The following is a 16,866-nucleotide window of genomic DNA, read 5'->3' as shown; positions in this document are numbered from 1 at the left end:
AGAACACCCAATCAAGCCAGTAATGTTGCAAGAAAAGTATGGACCATGAGCAGATCTCCAACCAGTGCTGGTTTCACAGTTTGTCTCTTGTAATTACAGTTTCAGGACAGTCAGAGAGGTGAACACTCCCACATTTCAAATAAAGAGCATTTGGAGCCACAAGCCTTAAATTAACCTGAGGCTGGAAATGAAAACCACACAAGAGTAACAACAGCCTATAGAAAGCTACGACAGCAGGATCAGGATAGAAATAAATCTCCCACCAACAATAACATAAAAAAGAAATAAAAGACAGATTTCAAGGCTGGCTCACTCAGAGCAGCCACAGTGAAACAGTAGGAAAGGCAGTGTGGTAGGCACCTCGAATCCTGGCAAATTCCAGGCAAATTCACTGCTCACACAGCAGTGAAAATTGTTAAATGGAGAGATGCAGCAGTGCTTGTGGGGCTCAGTGGAGGAATGCACCTGCCTGGAGGCTGATCTGTACAGACAGAGTCCTTTGCATAAAGAAAAACTCACCTGTACACACAAAATATTCTCCCTACTTGCTGTCCAAACAGGTACTAAATGTGGGTACACGTGTAGGAATCACATCTTATTCTGATCCTAACTTTCATGGCTTTTGAGACCCCCATATTTTTCACTCTGATTATCAGCAATAAGGATTTAAATAAGGGTTTAAACTGCTTCTGAGAACACAGTGCCAAACAACACAGGTGGGAAACATTCAGGGACTCTGCAAATGACACTGACATAAGGCAGACACCTAAAAGATGGGATTCTATGTAGATATACACTTATATACTTTAATGCAGTATATATATTTATACTGGCAAATATTTTCTTATCACATTGTATATATATAGTACTTGTGTGTGTGTGATAAATGCTTAGTATACCCCACGTTCTAACCTAATTAGACAACTCATTAAACAAATCACCTAGTGATGCACAAGAGCATTTTCCCGGTAACATCGAGCCCATCCTGTTGGGTGTCCCAAGACCCCCACCTGTACCGGGGGGGTGGTTTTGGGGCCGGCAGCCCCCTCGGGCACCTCCCCTCCAGCCCTGATGCTCGGCGCAGCTAAGAAGGAGGCAAAGGTTTGTCACCCTCTGCAGGCACTGCCTCTCTTTGCTCGGAACCCAACGAGTTAGCCCAGGCAGGGGCTCCCTCTGCTGTTCTTTCTATTTTCAGAACTAAAAAAGGGAGAAGAAGAAAAACCCAAAACAAACCCAAACCACTCCGTTGTCATTTACCTACTGAGGATGCAGGCAGAGAAGCTTTTGGCAGGCTGCAAATGTATTAAAAATTCTCATTCCTGGGCCAGCTCTGTTTGCCTCAACATTAAATCTCTGAATATGAGATCACCTAACCACAGAATGGTCGGGGTTGGAAGGGACCTTAAATAAATATCACCTAGTCCCACCTTCCGCCAGACCAGGGTGCTCCAAGCCCCATCCAACCTGGCCTTCCACACTTGGAGGGAGGGGACAGCCACAGCTTCCCTGGGCAGCCTGTGCCAGTGTCTCAGCATCCTCACTCCCAGTGAAGAATTTCATTCCAATGTCTAATCTAAATTTCCCCTCTCCAAGTTCAAAACCACTACCTCTTGTCCTGTTCCTATGTGCCCTTGTAACAAGTCCCTTCCCAGTTTTCCTGTAGTCCCCTTCTGTAGAGAATATTTAGATTGCTCTGAAAATATAAAATAATATAAAAATATAAAATAATATAAAAAAATATAAAATAATATTAAAAATATAAAATAATGTGGCTATACTAAAAGTGCTTAAAGGGAGATCTTCAGCAAAAATGACAGCTAGCTGATACCTACATGACTTGGTGATTTCAAACTATGTCTTATTCTTTTAGGTTTTACTAAGAATGACACCTGGGAGGTCAGATGCAGAAAATTCTAAAAAGAAAGTCTTTACAGTCAGCTCCAATTGTAAAATGTCTCTAGGTTCTCACACCAGCACACCTTGCACAGTAAAAAAAAAAAGCCACATCTTAGAAGATAACAAAAACTCTTCTCTATTGCTTAGCAATGTGAAAAACAACAAGAGACGAGCAGTAGCATTTCCCAGCCCCCAAAATAACCAAAGTTTGCTCCTAATTTCTGTTTAACTTGTTTAGGCAACAATCTAAAGCAGCTTTTGAAGAATTTTGTCTTTTGCTATTTTTATTCTCAAAGTTTCAGCTCGGTTGGGTGGGAAACATTTGCATACAGAAACAGCAGTCTAGAATATTTTTGAATATTTAGTCCATATATGGAATTTTCTAAAGTTAATGGCAAAGACTTCTCAACATTGTTAAAAACAGTGTTAACATATAGAGAGAATCGGGACTTCTTTTTTTCACTTAATTAGCTGGATAAAAATATTTAAGTTTGCTGTAGTTTCAACAAATTTCTATCATTGGCTCTAGGCAAAAATAAGCAATTGAGAAAGAAAAAGGAGAAATACAATGCATTTTCAACACACCTTCAAGAAAGTGAAAATTTACCCATTTATTTCTACCTTCATCCAAAAATATTATTTTCCCCTTTAAGCATAAAGCTCTTCCAAAACCAGACTCCGGTTTACAGAAACTTTGACTTTGTTTCATCAAAATCACCTGCTTTTTAAAACTCAAAAGGCTAACACCATCAGAATTTATATTGACAAGAATGCTCCTAAATGCCATATCACAGAGATTTAATTTTCCATCTGTCTGCTGGATTTACTTTGCATAAAGAGCAGGACACATACAAGAATGTGTGTGTTTTCTTTTTCTGCCATCCTACTAAGAAAGTAGCCGAGGATCACAGAGGAGCCTTTTGCTGCAGCTAATCCCTCCGGATTTGGCCCAACCTTTCAGGCTGCACTTCCTGTCTGAACCCGCCCATGTGCTCCAAAACAGGAACAAAAAAACCCCAAATATTCAGCAAAGAGCGATTAAAAAAAATACCAAAACATCTGCCATGCAGGATGAACTTCAAAGAATCAGTAAAAAAATAAAAATAAAATTATATACATATATATATATATAATCAGTGCAGAAGCCTCGTTATACCTTGGCTTCATCATAGAGTGTAAAGGCCCTTTCTAGGATCAGGTTTAAGCCCTTAAGAGAGGGAAACCCCAAGCTCTGCAGCACTGGGAAGAAACTGAAGGTTTTCTATCATCAGAGCTAAAGCAAGTTTACTGAAACAAGACAAAAGTCTACAGGTTTGATTATTTTTCCTTATGAGCACGAACTGATTTAGAAATCCACCAAATAAACCAAAAATAATTTTATTCTCGGTTAAAACCATCTGCAAATTATTTAAAAATTAGGATTCTTCACAGTATTTACTTAAATACATAAGTAGTGACTAACAGATCTGAGCATGAACAAAACTAAGAAGAAATTAAAATGTTTAGGACCAGACAAACCTTCTCTGAGGCACGAGGGAGAACTTAATTTTTGCAAATTTCAATTGATTCAGAGGACTCATCATCTGTACACATGGGCAGCAGTGTAAGGAAGGATGTGTGAGGCTACACCTCCATCTTAGAAGATAGTGACGTTAAAATAGGGGATAATTGACAAATGCAAACTATTCCAAGTGCTCAGCAGACTGTTACCTATATAGAGGTATAGACTGTTACCTTTATTATTCTTTGGAAAAAGCAAACATAGCTTTTTTTTCATTATAGTTAGCAAAACAGTTATCCTTGTTATGTACTGAAGTTTTTTAAGCTTGCAGAAGTGTTTAGAAACAGAATGGCTTAAGAAAAGGGAACATGTAACATCACTGCAGGTAATCCAAAGTGGTATCAGAAAAAACAGGCTCCTGGATATCAGAAAATCTGATCAGAATTCTGCCCTTACACCAGCAGAAACATCTATTGCCAGTCCCACTTTTCACGGGCACTGAAGCAGGATTAGAAGAGCAGTGCTAAGAGGGCAGAGAGACCCACAAAGTTCTGACTACCTGTGCCTTCCAAACTACCTCCCTTCTATGGCATGAAATACAACGGAGTTGTTTCCTTTCCAGTGATGTACTGGTTTGTAGATGAATTTAATCCTCTCCACTGTCTCCCACACCTTTTTTTGTAATAATCTAGTACCACTACAAACCAGTCTGATTAGACTTACTAAAAGGAATATAGATTTTTTTATTAGAAAGGAAGGAAACAACTCTACTGCCCCTTGCCTTGTCTGCAGAGGGTTAGAAGTTCACAGGACATGGATTCAGCAGCTATTACCCTGTGCTACTACTTCTTGTAGTTTTAAGATTAAATTACTCCTCAGCAAATCAGCTAATGGGAATAGCCAGAGTGTGATACTAATATATTCTGTCATGTTTCACAGTATTCATAAATCTGTGTTTTTTACCATTATCTCTTCTACAAGGGGAATACGAAACGACCATATTTTTTTTGCTTCACCTTTAAAGATAGAGACTTCTGAACTTTGTGGAAGTCTTTCTGTCTGATGAAAAAGAAAAGGGATATTTCCTGCAATTACCAAAGGGCTGAGGTCTGTCAGAGAATCTCATTTTGCTTGCAGCATCTCACAGTACCAATCCACCATTACTGTTTAAAGCAGCTTTACATGCTGGGCAGCACAGCATCTGGAAACTGCAGCTGAACTTAAAAGTTAGGCCATACTGTGCCAAAATATTACAAAGACATTTACAGTGACACTAAGACAATAAAGATTTGGTGCAAATTTTGGTGCATAAGAAAATTAAACCCTATTTCCTTCGAGCTTGCCAATATTATCTTTATCCGCTCTGGTATGATTATTCACTTAACAAGACTTTTATTTATTCATTTTAAGAAAGAAGATAATGGCTGTAATTGGCTAAAAAGAAAAAAATAATCCTTAAGGCACATGTTAAAAAAAAAACCAACAAAGAGCAACCCACAAAGTTTTTTCAAATGTGATATTAAACTGTCCCAGAACATTTTACAGATATTTTTCTATTTCTCTGGAAATTCTCCTTCTGTTTCTCTGAAATGCACACAATACAAATTCTAGACAAAAATTAATAACCAGGAATTCGTGGTTAGATAAGTGCATATAAATGTTCAATACCAGAGACCTATCCATGTCTATTATGTACGATGGGAAGTGCACAATTCTTGTACTTCATTGAGTTGGACAGATAAGTGATTAGCTGAGAGGAGAATACTAAAGAGAGAGGAATATTATGTCTTGAAATCTGACTGGGTGATTATTTTTAGACTCTGAAAGACCTACTGAAGGAAGAATCATCTGTTTTACTGAGTAAACCCCTGGAATAAACATGGGATGTACAGTATTAGTCTGTAACCTAGCAAATCACTGCAATGTAGGGCACCTTGTGGATTACAAATGTGCATTAAATTACATATTGTTACACAGGTTTCTCCCCCCCTTAGGATGCATTCAACACTTCCCTCCTTCCTGTCTGACAATATGTTGCCATGCTATAAAAGCCCTAATACCCATTTCAACGATTAGCTGTACATCAGCATTACTACTTCAAATCCACAAGTTTCACATCAAGCATTAAATGGGATGAATATTGATCTGCTAAAGAGGATTTATTTATTTCTAGCTCTATCCAAAGATCAACTACTAGCAGCTTTTGGTGGATCTGTTGAGCTCTCACAGCACAAAGCTACTGCATACATGACACCGGACTTGACATTTCAGTTCTGGAAGAAAACCAAACAGTAAATTCACTGCAATAATCCTAGATAAATGAGATGATCACTGGAAAAGCTGAGATAGTTAAGTGGTCCATCAGAAAAGTCCAAAGGATGATATTGAACTGCTGCTACATAGTAACCTTTCTCATGACAACATGGCACAAGATCACCATATCTGGTGCCAGTATTTTCACCTTAAAAAAAGCACCAAATCTTCAGATTATCTTGGAACACTTCACAATTATGTCCTGAGTTGAAAACTGAATATTCAATATAAAAACAATTAGATACATATCAATATCACAGTCTTTACCCACATATTCCTTTTTTGTCCTGCTCAGTCAATAACACTCTGGTAACTGTACACTGCAATCAAGAAATACAGGTATTTAAATCCTCCCAGCACACCTAACAGGTTTCTTCTAACATTAGAGCTGTCCATGAAATGTTCTTTCTAGTATATTTAAGTGCAGATCTTTTTCTATTTTTTGAAACTGATAAAGTAAAAAAATGCACAAATGAGTTCATGAGGATCTCAAGTAGTCTGGAGATGAACTGGTGAGTTACTTTGCCTTCTATACTCAAGTGGAAAGGGCACAAGAAAATGCTGTTTTCCCTGACTTTGGTGTGTTTGAAATATCAGTGTGAGAAGCCATGAAATTTTTGCTGTGTCACTCACAGAGGAAAGTGAAAAACACAGTCAAAACATTGCCTCACTGCTGTGATTTCAAGCTGTGCCATTCCAGTGGCTAATAATGTCATTCCAGTCATCTGCTGTTTCATTTTTATCTGATTTCTTTTCACCAATTTTCCCTTATGAGAGTGGGATAATTTATAGAACACATGGAAAACAAACAGAAACAGTGACACAAAATGGGGATATTTGCTGCCATTAAATATTACCTCATTTTTGGCTTCTTATAAGGCCACAGTTGTCAAAAAAAACCCAAACCAAACCACCAAAAATCCCCAAGAAAAAACCCCCACAAAACTGTGCAGCGTGTTATCAAGAACAGATCTGAAAACTGAAAGCCAGTGCTTTGTTTTTGTCTCTTGAACTCTGTGAATTTCTAACTGTACTTGCTGCAGGTAGCACTCATTTTAATTAGATTTTTGTCTGTGCAAGTGTGTCTGCTTTGCCAAGGAGAAAGGACCTTGGGCCAGTTCCAAGTGAGAGAGAAAGAAAATCTGTTTCAACCTTAGCTCTGCATGAAGACAAACTCAAATAATATCTATTTTAAAATATCTTCCATTTAATATGCATATAAAACAAGCCAAGCTTCTGAACACAGTGCTGACTAAATGTGTTCAAACGTACTGCAAATGTGAAAGCTTTTATTATTTAAAAAATATCCTAAATAAAACTCAAAACAAGTCCTAAAAGGTAATCTGAAGTATTTTCTGGGTGATCTCTGTCTGGTTAAATATCATAAATGGGACAACACCATAGAACCTCTAGAAAGAATTCTCTTCCAACAGATTGCTCCATTTTTTTGTGAAACAAGAACCAAACAAAATGAAACAGAGTAACTGAGTAAACAGTGATAGTCAGTTCTGTGTTGCCTGAAGCTCTCAGGCTGTCCCTACCTGGAACACATGAAATAATACTAAATTTATATCCTGAAAAGGAAGAATCATTTTTTCTATCTTTTGTAGTCTCATGGCTTTCTACAAACAGTAGCTAAATTTGGAATATAATTTGATAAAACGTTAGTTCTTTCCATTTTTTTCCACTAGTAAATAAAGATAATGGAAAGATGCAAGAAAAACATTTCTGTAGCTTATTGGATGTACCTTTCGCAAGGAGATTAAATCAGAAAGATTTGCTTAAACCTATTTTAGTACATAATGCTTTCCCCTAACAATAACTCCTTTCTTCACAAGCACTTCATAACACTTATCAGTCTGAAACCAGATTGCAGTGCTTGTGGTTTGAATATAGCAGAAAAATTTCAGACATGGTGAAAAGTATTCCACCTTTTATCCTCCCCACGTCCTTTTGACATCCCTGTGTTCATTTCTGACTCTGCATTATTTTATTTTAAAAGGCATAAATTCCCCAAAATTCCCAAACTACTGAAATATGGTCACAATCTTAATAAGCCACCTCAATTTATTTACATATCTTTACAGCACAGAGAAAATGAAAAGCAAAAATGCCAGAAAGCAATAGTCATTGCTGAGACTCTGATCATCACTGGAGCAGTCACAGAATCATAGAAAAAGGTCTGACCAAAGGGCAAATTCTGCTGCAGCACTTCCACCAGATAATGTAAGAACAGTAATATTCCCAACAGCATAACTTCTGCAGACAGCAGCATCTCTCAAATGTATCAGATTATCATTTAAATCACAGTTGTACATCCATACAAAAGAATTTTTACCCCGTTTAATTGATTCACATGTTTCTCTCCTGGTACATAATACCAATTTCCCTAACTCTATATATGTTAATTAGGAACTTTGTGAAAAATCAGTTCGTCCCATTGTTTGCCCTCTCCCCTGCTTCCCTGGAATCAGGGTTTTAGGAATTATCACAACTGGAACAGGGCTATATGATGCACTCTGTGTAATCACGTGAAATACAGATGAGGATTTTTAATTTTAATTTTTTTTTTTTTTTTAGGTATTGTTTTACAAACCAAAAAATTCTAACACTATCTGACAAAACTCCTAGCTGCATAAAAAGATGCTATAAACCTCTCTAACAGTAGCTGATTTGTATGCAACATTGACCATAAGGGTAACTCTTCAGTAAACCTGAATCTCATATATAATGCATAGCAGTTAATAAATCATAGTAAAATCAGGTGGCTTAGAGCCAACAATACCCAACTAGTAATGGAAAGCAGGGAAAGATTTATAGAGAGACAGACTCTGTCTGGATTTTGCTTTTAAGAGGCTCACACAGTGCAACGGGAAGACCGTGGTTTCCAAGTGGACACATCTGTGTCATGCTGACTCACTCCATCCTTCCCCCACCTCTGCCCCTCACTTACCCCAGTGATGTCTCTTCTCTCCAAAATGTTCCAGTGATGTCTCCTTCTCTCCAAAATGTTCCTCTTTGACCTTCCATTGGTTTCTTGTCTATCTGCCACCCCAGCATGTGAGTTGGAAAGGAGAGAGATCAGGATGAGATCAGAGTAACATGCCTGAAATTTTACAACAGCATCCCACACTAGATTTTTGGACTTGAAGAGAAATACTTAAAAAGAGCCTCTTGATATTGGCTTCTCAACCCTCAAAAAAACAAACAAACAAAAAAAAAAACCCCATGCTCTGAAGTAGTCAAAGTGTCACATAATTCCCAGCTTTGAAATCTGACTTTATAATAGAGAGAAAAATGTATTTTCATCTTTATGATGGAAATAATGGTGTTGGGTTTTTTGTTTTTATTTATTTATTTTGCTTTAATTATCAAGGGAAAAACTCTTTGTTGTCACGAGATCCAGGAAAGTAGGATATTCGAGGAGACTTCAGTTGCATGGATCTGAGAATATCTTTTTTTTTTTTTTTTTCTTAACCTTGTTCGAGGCAATCAGAAGCCCTTTAGCCAGATAAAAGTTTTAGCAAAAGATTAGGATGCAGCATTTCAAAGTTAAGCAAACTTGCAGCTCCATTAATAAACAATATCTGTTAATTACATATGTGTAAAAACGAGCATGATGTACTTATTTTTTGGGTTAAGAATCACGTTCTGAAACCCCACTAATGTTGAAGCTATTTAGTTTTCACAGTTACATTCATGATTCCCATTCACTCTGAATAAGAGGACAACATTTCTCTTCTTGGTTTGTTTACATGAAAGTGATGGTTGTCATTGCTGGGAGCATCCTGGTTCAGGATTTGGCTTGGGAAAAGTGCAGTAAAGTTTATAAACCAAAATAAAACTAAATCCCACACTCCCAGCGTATATATATATAAAAAAAGAAATTACAAACTGTGTTGTCAGTGGCCACCTGAGTGTCAAGACCGATACTACTCGACAAAAAACCTTTACAAACCCAATGCACCCTACCACATGAAACCCCAGCACACAATCAAACCCAGACCACGCTACCACAACAGAAAACGCAGTTAACAGAAACCGCAATTAACAGACAAGGCAATTAACAGAACCTCGAGGCGTTGATCTGGGCTCAGAGGACAAATCTTTCCCCGTGAGATACCCTCCGCAAGCCCCGTGGCGAGGGACTCCTCCTCGCCATCGCGGCCCCCCGGTAGCCTTTTGCGGGGACACCGATTTTTCCCACTCTGAGAAAGCGGCTCAGCCCACGGAGGGACCTGGGCGACCGTCAGCTCCCGGGTGGCAACCAGGACCGCGCGTGGGGGGCAATGACGCCTCCGAACCCCCCGCTTTACGCCCGCAGCTGCGCAGCCGCCTCGGGGTGTGCCTGCCCTGGGTCGTGCAGCGCAAGGAAGGTTCCCCCCCAAAAAAAATACAAAAATCCCGGTCCTTTCAAGGGTTTGGCGGAGATTTGGTGGCCGGGGCACAGCGCTGTCCCTGTCACTAGATGGCAGCAGCCGCTTGCGGAACGGCGCGGTAGGAGCGGACAGGGATGCGCGGACGAACGCGGAGGGAAGGAGGCGGCTTCGACTTCCGAAAGGAGCTGCAAAAGCTTCGGAACACTCGGCCCAGATGGGAGGTTTGGGCCATGACAAGGTTCTCCGGGACGCGTGGGGGTACACTCAGAAAACCAAACCAAAAACAAACAAAAAAACCCAAATCAAATCAATCCACACGTGATGAGACTCAGACTGGAAAGAAAAGCAGGGCAGCAAAAGTAACAGGAATAATGTGAAGTCTGCAATCTCAGAAGAGGATAAATATCTAAAAGTAGCCTACAGCCAGGGAAGTGGGTTGGTTTTTTTTCCCTCTGACCTCTGTAGCTGTACAACTGAGTTCAAAGAGGTGAAGGAATAAGTTTTTCACAGTGTTGCTCTTGTGCTATCCTGGGTTTTTTACAAAAAAACAATTTTTTTTTTCCTTTACAAGTTGCTTGCTTGCAACTTATTTGAAGTGTCAAACGGCAGCAGTGGTAAATCCTTCAAAATGATGGCTAAAAGCTACTCCCAATAGTATTTATTTAGGGATAATAATAATAAAAAAAATGAGAGCTCTTAACATGTAATTCAAGTTTGTTCACTTTTTGTGTGTAGCTCGGTTCACTGGGCTGCCCAGGGAGGGGGTGGATTCTCCATCCCTGGAGGTTTTTAAGAAGAGACTGATGTGGCACTCAGTGCCATGGGCTGAGCCATGGGAGCCACAGGATGGAGTGAATTAAGGATTGGACTTGATGATCTCAAAGGTCCTTTCCAACCCGAATGATTCTGTGATTCTGTTTTGCAGGATTTTGGTGACGTCGAGCAACAACTACAAATACAAGTTGAACAAACACAAGTTTACAGAGCTTTTCATCTCCTCAGCACTTGAAAATAAGATTAAGTAAATTCATACTAAACAAACTTCAGGTAAAAAGATCTTGCAAACAAACAGGAATGCCTTGCAATCAATGAGCTACCAGGGAAGAAAAGGGCTCTCAGCCACTGCCTTCCTGTCCTTCCAGACTCATGGCAAAGGCCTGGCCTGAGCACTCACTGAGTCTCTTACCCCACAGCAGTTCTCCCACTAGAAACCCCTCTACAAAACCATTCTGTTAGAGGATGGTCCCAGGAATCCTGTCTCCTGCAGAATCAACAAGAGGAGGGAAGGATGAACGAGAGGACAGAAAGCAGCTCCATGTGCTGCCACTGTAAGGAAAGCATTGCTGGAAAGAGATGGGATTTCCAGACCTCCCTATTTCACCAAATGAGGAACAAGGAGGTCCAAAGGATGCAGAATCACAGAGTATGCTGATGGATATCACTGTTCTTACACAGGTGCACTCATATACACACCACACTTCTTACATGTACAACAGCTGTTGACAAATAATCACAGCAAAGGTTTTTCATCTGTTGATGCAAGCAATCAGATTAGGGTTTTCTGGCAAGAAATGTAAACCTACTAGCTATACTCCACATTGCCTCTACAAATAGCCAAGAAAGTGTTATTCCAGAATTCATAGTTAGATTTAATAATATTTTGCAGGGAACGGTCTGTTGGCAAGCTTTCAGGATGTACATAGTCTGTACAGTGTCAATGGTTTGACTCTGTAGCTCTTAACCAGAATATTCCACTCTCAATCAGTCCTAAACAGAAAAAGACACTGGTCTGGCTATTAAATAAAAAATGAACATATATGAACTAAAAATATCAAATAAAAGAGATAGGGAAAAAAACAAGTAAATGAACTAATAAATCACTGGATAAAAAGGTATCAGTAATAAGTATCTTTTCTCTTGACAAGATCGCCAAAACTAGAACAGAAAAGAGCAAAAATCCTAAATATCTTTCAACCAAAATCCCATGCCCCAGTTATTATTTTGGTGAGCACGAGGGAAAAAAAAAAACAACATATGAGCTCCCATCCTCATTTTGCCCTTCTGCTTCAGCTTCTTCCACAAGAGAGTTGCAGGCTCCATGCTCAAGAAGAGTGGTAATGAAAGTCCGTGGGTTCAGTCTGGCTGAAATGTGTTTAATTGCTGTTTAAGCCCCATTTCTCAGTAAGGAATGAGACTGACAGGGGAGATGGGCTCCCCCTAAATTCTGTGATGTTTGCTACTGATATTTTTTGAAGTCCTTGGTAGGCCATGTGTAGATTGTCAAGCAGATATAAAAGATGCATCTGGAAAATAGTACATTAAGTTTCTTATTAACTCCCATTTGGTAATGGTTTGTAATATGTGCTTTTTTGAATATCAACAAAATTTCAAACTCAACAAAAGATGATGTAAGATTAAATAAAGAGGGTCAGAAGTTTGGGAAGAAGCAGTGAGCAGTAGCAGAGGAGCACAGCAGCTGTTTCACAGTGCAAGCAACACCACAGAATATTTTATGGCAGGAAGTGAAGAAAATTCCACAATCCACCTGAAGCTACAGTGGGAATTATGAAGGCAAAATATAGTTATTAAAACTGGAATGCAACCAAATCTTCAGGGGCTAATAACCTTTTTCTTGCAAGAGACACCAAAAAATACTGAAGCATCTTCATTGACCACAAACTCCAAGACCACACCTTTACATCTCAATTGAAAGACATGGTTTTTTCCATAATAAATTGTCACAAGAACGTGATCTTTCCAGGATGTGATTTCCTGGCAAACAGTCTCCATTTCCTTCCATAAACTGCAGAGAGAGTTAGTCATTTGAGGATAAAAACCTAAATTAAATCTTCTGTATATTTACCTTTGTATATACAGATATAGACACACACACATACACGCACAGAAAAGAATCCCCTATAAAATCTATTGCCAGTGCTTAAAAAATACGGGCCAGCCTTGATGAACTGTAACTTGACAGTCCTGATTTGAATATATTTACTATTGTGTCCCTTACATTTCTTCATGCTAGAATGTGACTTACTTTTACAGGCCAAATATTCCCTTCAACAAGGAATTTAAACACTTGACAGAAAAATCTAACAACATGAAGCATGCAGTGCATGTTGTATTTGCATCTAAACCCCACATGTGTTATGCACAAATATGTAGATACACAGATTGGAGTATTTTGGAAGTACATATGCACTAGGACGATAAATACTCCCAGAAGGGGAACACATACATTGATGCAGTGTGTATTTCTTTATATGAGCATGACTAAACTACATAAATATGGATAAGCCTTGTGGGCATTGTATATTGAAGGTTCCTTAGTGTGGTGTAAGAGATTCTTCCATGATGAAATTTGAGCTGCATGTGTTTCGAGCAAAACTATGTAAAAGAAAGCTGTCTAGCTCATCCTATGATTGAGCAGATAATGGGTGCTATTCCAACTTACCAGATCCATTGCTTGCACTCTATGTGCTAGAGAAAAAATAATTTTTTGCAGATGTTTGTTTAAAAAGCAAAAAATCTTACTGTATTTTGCTGCTTTCAAAGATAGGCATCTCTTGCAGAGACATAAAGCAGCTGTAAATCAGTATCAATTGCCATTATGTCTTGCCACATAATGAAGAAATGTACAAAAGACATTTTTAGGGTAGGATCACAGTCATCTTTAAATACAGCAACTCATCTAAGTGTAACTGGATGCATGAATGTATCAATAAAATTAGGTAGGCTCAGAAACTTCTGTCAAATTGTACTCATATTTAGGTCTACTAAAGCAAAAGGAATTTATTTTTCCTTTCTTTGACTGTAGTGTGGTGAATGCTGAATAAGTTAGAAAGTAATTACTTAGAAAGCAAAATCAAGTATTCAAAAGAACTTCCATGTTTCAAACTGCCAGTCATTTCTAAAAATATAAACTACTCTAAGATGTTCAGTTACATGAGAATATTAATTTTCCTTGCCTTATTCAGTGCCTTGAGTGAGAGCACCTCCCAGGGTAAATAATGCTGGACAAAAAGAAAACATTCAAGCATTTAACTCTGGAACCAAAATGGCTTTCTTTTACCCTCAGAGAGAATTTTTGTTTAAGATGCATGTTAATATCTGAATATTAACTGTGTTCTCACTCCCCATAAATTTCTTGCCTGAAATTGCTGTTTGAAAGATCACCCAAAGTCCAGATTATAATATGAAAATAAACATAATGGAGCTGCCACAGTTTGGATCAAGCTCCAGTATTCCCAGTTGTCCATGCCAGACCTATCAGGTACATAGCAGTGCACATGTGCTCTGCTGTCTTAGTGCTTGAATATTGGCCTGAGCCAGATTCTGCTTGGCACTTTCTTCTGTGACCACATTAACAGGGATGTCTTAAATACAGCTTGGAGGCTGGAGGTAGTTTATAGTTTACAGCAGTGGATTACACCTCCAAGTGAGAAGTGCTATCACCAGGTTCAATTACAGCCTTGTCTAACAAATCCACCAGTGTCAGCCCAGAGGATCCTCGGTGGGAATTCACCCTTTATGTACAATTACTGATTTTTCCTTCCAAACTGTTATATCAGGTCCATACTCAAATTCTGGGTTCTGTGGGCACAGGTGCACTGTCAGGTTTGAAAGTTGCTGCTTAGGGCAGTGTCACTCACTACCCCTATGTCCAAACTCTAATGCTTTTATTTTGGTCTGGTTTAAGATATTAATTCTTTTGATGCCTGCAGAAAAAAAGGCATAAATAATTAGGGTTCATTTTCATCCCCCAAATTATCTGTAGTTAAAGTCGATTGGAAATTTAGCTGGCATTATTTGCAACTATGAATTGGGAACATAAACATTTACATGACCTTGGCATTCATACCACAATTATCTATAAATTCTGACTCAACTCATAGTTATTTATGGTCTTTGTGAAGTGCAAGCAAACAGAGGCTTTGGGAAGGCTGACTAGAAAACCATCCACAAGTTAAAATTGCCTTAAGCAACATTTGCAATATAAAAGGTCTGATCCTCTGATCCCATGGACAGCTATTCCCAAAATAATCTGATGGAAATACCTAGGAGAGCTGACTCAGACAAAGATTATTCACACAAGGACACAATTTGAGATTGGGCCCTAGTTTGTGACCTATTACTCTGGATTGCAAAACATCAATTATTAGATTCCTTTGTTAGAACTAAGCCTTTGGAGTCCTTAGCTATTTGTCCTATTTTGTATTTTATTTTTATTTCTTTGCTTTTGCTGTTCCCCTTCTGCCCATACCAGTCATTCCTGTTTACTTTACCTTTACATTTTCACATACCTCGGGCAGAGCTGGGATGTTTATAGGTGGCAAGCAGAAGGGTGAGGGGATGAGCCCACACAAGAAGCAACTTGTTGGTTCAAACAGAGAGGGAGCAAGCAGTTAGCAGATTTGGACTGCTCATCAGAGCAGCATCAGGACAAGATGACAGCAACAGCCTGCTTGAAAGCAGGCTGGGACCATTACTGGTAATTATAGTTAATCAGCAACAATTGTCTTGACCAAGATACAGATCAACATTGAGCACTAACCTAACAGGACCTAATGAGTGTAATGGAGGATGAAAAAAGCCTGATTAAACTTGCACGACACTGAATGACCTGAGCAGATGAGGCATTGGAATGAGATGAGGGACCCAGCCCCTCTTTCTCCCCCTTTCTGTGTCCTGGGTGCTCTAAACCCAAACCTTTCGGCAGTGGCAGCACAGCCTGGATCGCGATGGGCTCTCCCTGATGGTTCCTGGGGCAGATATAATTCAACCCAACACTTTTAGGACTGGATATACTTATATGCAGGGTTTTTTTTTAAGCAGCTGCAGCCAGTGAGTGATTTTATGATACACAGAGGCTGTCCTGAAAACCAATCAATAATGTTGTTTAGCAGTCTAAGGCTGTTGCAATACCCAGAGAATTTTTTTTAAGGCATTTTGGAGAGGTAATGAATATCTAAGCATTTAAACATAATTGGAAAAGGGTCCATGCTTTTCTGTATCCTTATTGCTATTGCTCTTTCCATTAGAGTCTAAACTGATCAGAAGGGATTTTTTTTCCTAAAACTTCAATTTTAATCCTTCAGATCCTTGTTAAGAATACAGCATTCCCATAAAGCACTGATCACAAAATACATGTTATTTTTGCAGGTAACTAATTCTACTTAAATTTTAATCTAAAAAGATTCTGATTCAAAATAAAAATCTGGGGAAAAAACTGAATCAAGAAAGAAGAATTTTTGCTTTATAGCAAAAATCATTGAAGCAATAACAGCAAATTTTGTAAATCTTAAATTAAAAAGGGTACAGCTTCTCACAGTGTACATTATACAAGAAGTATCCTCACATGAAAAAACATTCTATAAATTGATTTGGTCTATTAAATACTTGGGGTTAAGAAAGTGAATATGAAAAAGAATGAATACATTTCTCTAGATTTTCCAAAAATGCAAGTACAATCAAAACCACTATTTACAGAACCCCTGTCAGTACCTACTCAAAGAGAAATTTGCCAAAAACTAGAAGAAAACACAGAGCTCTGGTTTGACAGAAGCCATCAAACATCTCCAAGTCAGCCAGCATTTGGTGCATCTGTGTTTTACTGGTCCTCATGACACTTGTTTCTCAGTCTAAGTTTATTCTTAAATATGCTTCAAACTGCATGTATTCCTTACAGGAATGCTGTAGCCAGTTTTAGCAGGAATGGATAGGTGGAAAAGCAGGTCTGTATTTAGAAGAGGGTCTCTGCTGATTCTTAGT

General features: G+C 38.7%; 1 long non-coding RNA gene across 1 annotated transcript in view; it reads right to left on the bottom strand.

The window, feature by feature from the left end:
* Positions 1–8,769, bottom strand: part of LOC139795742 (uncharacterized) — a 72,154-nt gene extending 63,385 nt beyond the window's left edge. The window contains exon 1 of the long non-coding RNA XR_011725673.1: positions 8,664–8,769. This is a non-coding gene — a long non-coding RNA (uncharacterized lncRNA). The remainder of the gene's footprint in view (positions 1–8,663) is intronic.
* Between the last annotated feature and the right edge of the window lie 8,097 nt (positions 8,770–16,866).

The sequence above is a fragment of the Heliangelus exortis genome, chromosome 4 (genome assembly GCF_036169615.1).
Source record: "Heliangelus exortis chromosome 4, bHelExo1.hap1, whole genome shotgun sequence".
Taxonomy (NCBI): Eukaryota; Metazoa; Chordata; class Aves; order Apodiformes; family Trochilidae; genus Heliangelus; species Heliangelus exortis.
Note: the sequence above shows the minus strand (reverse complement) of the source record. Positions and strands in the feature narration are given on the sequence as shown.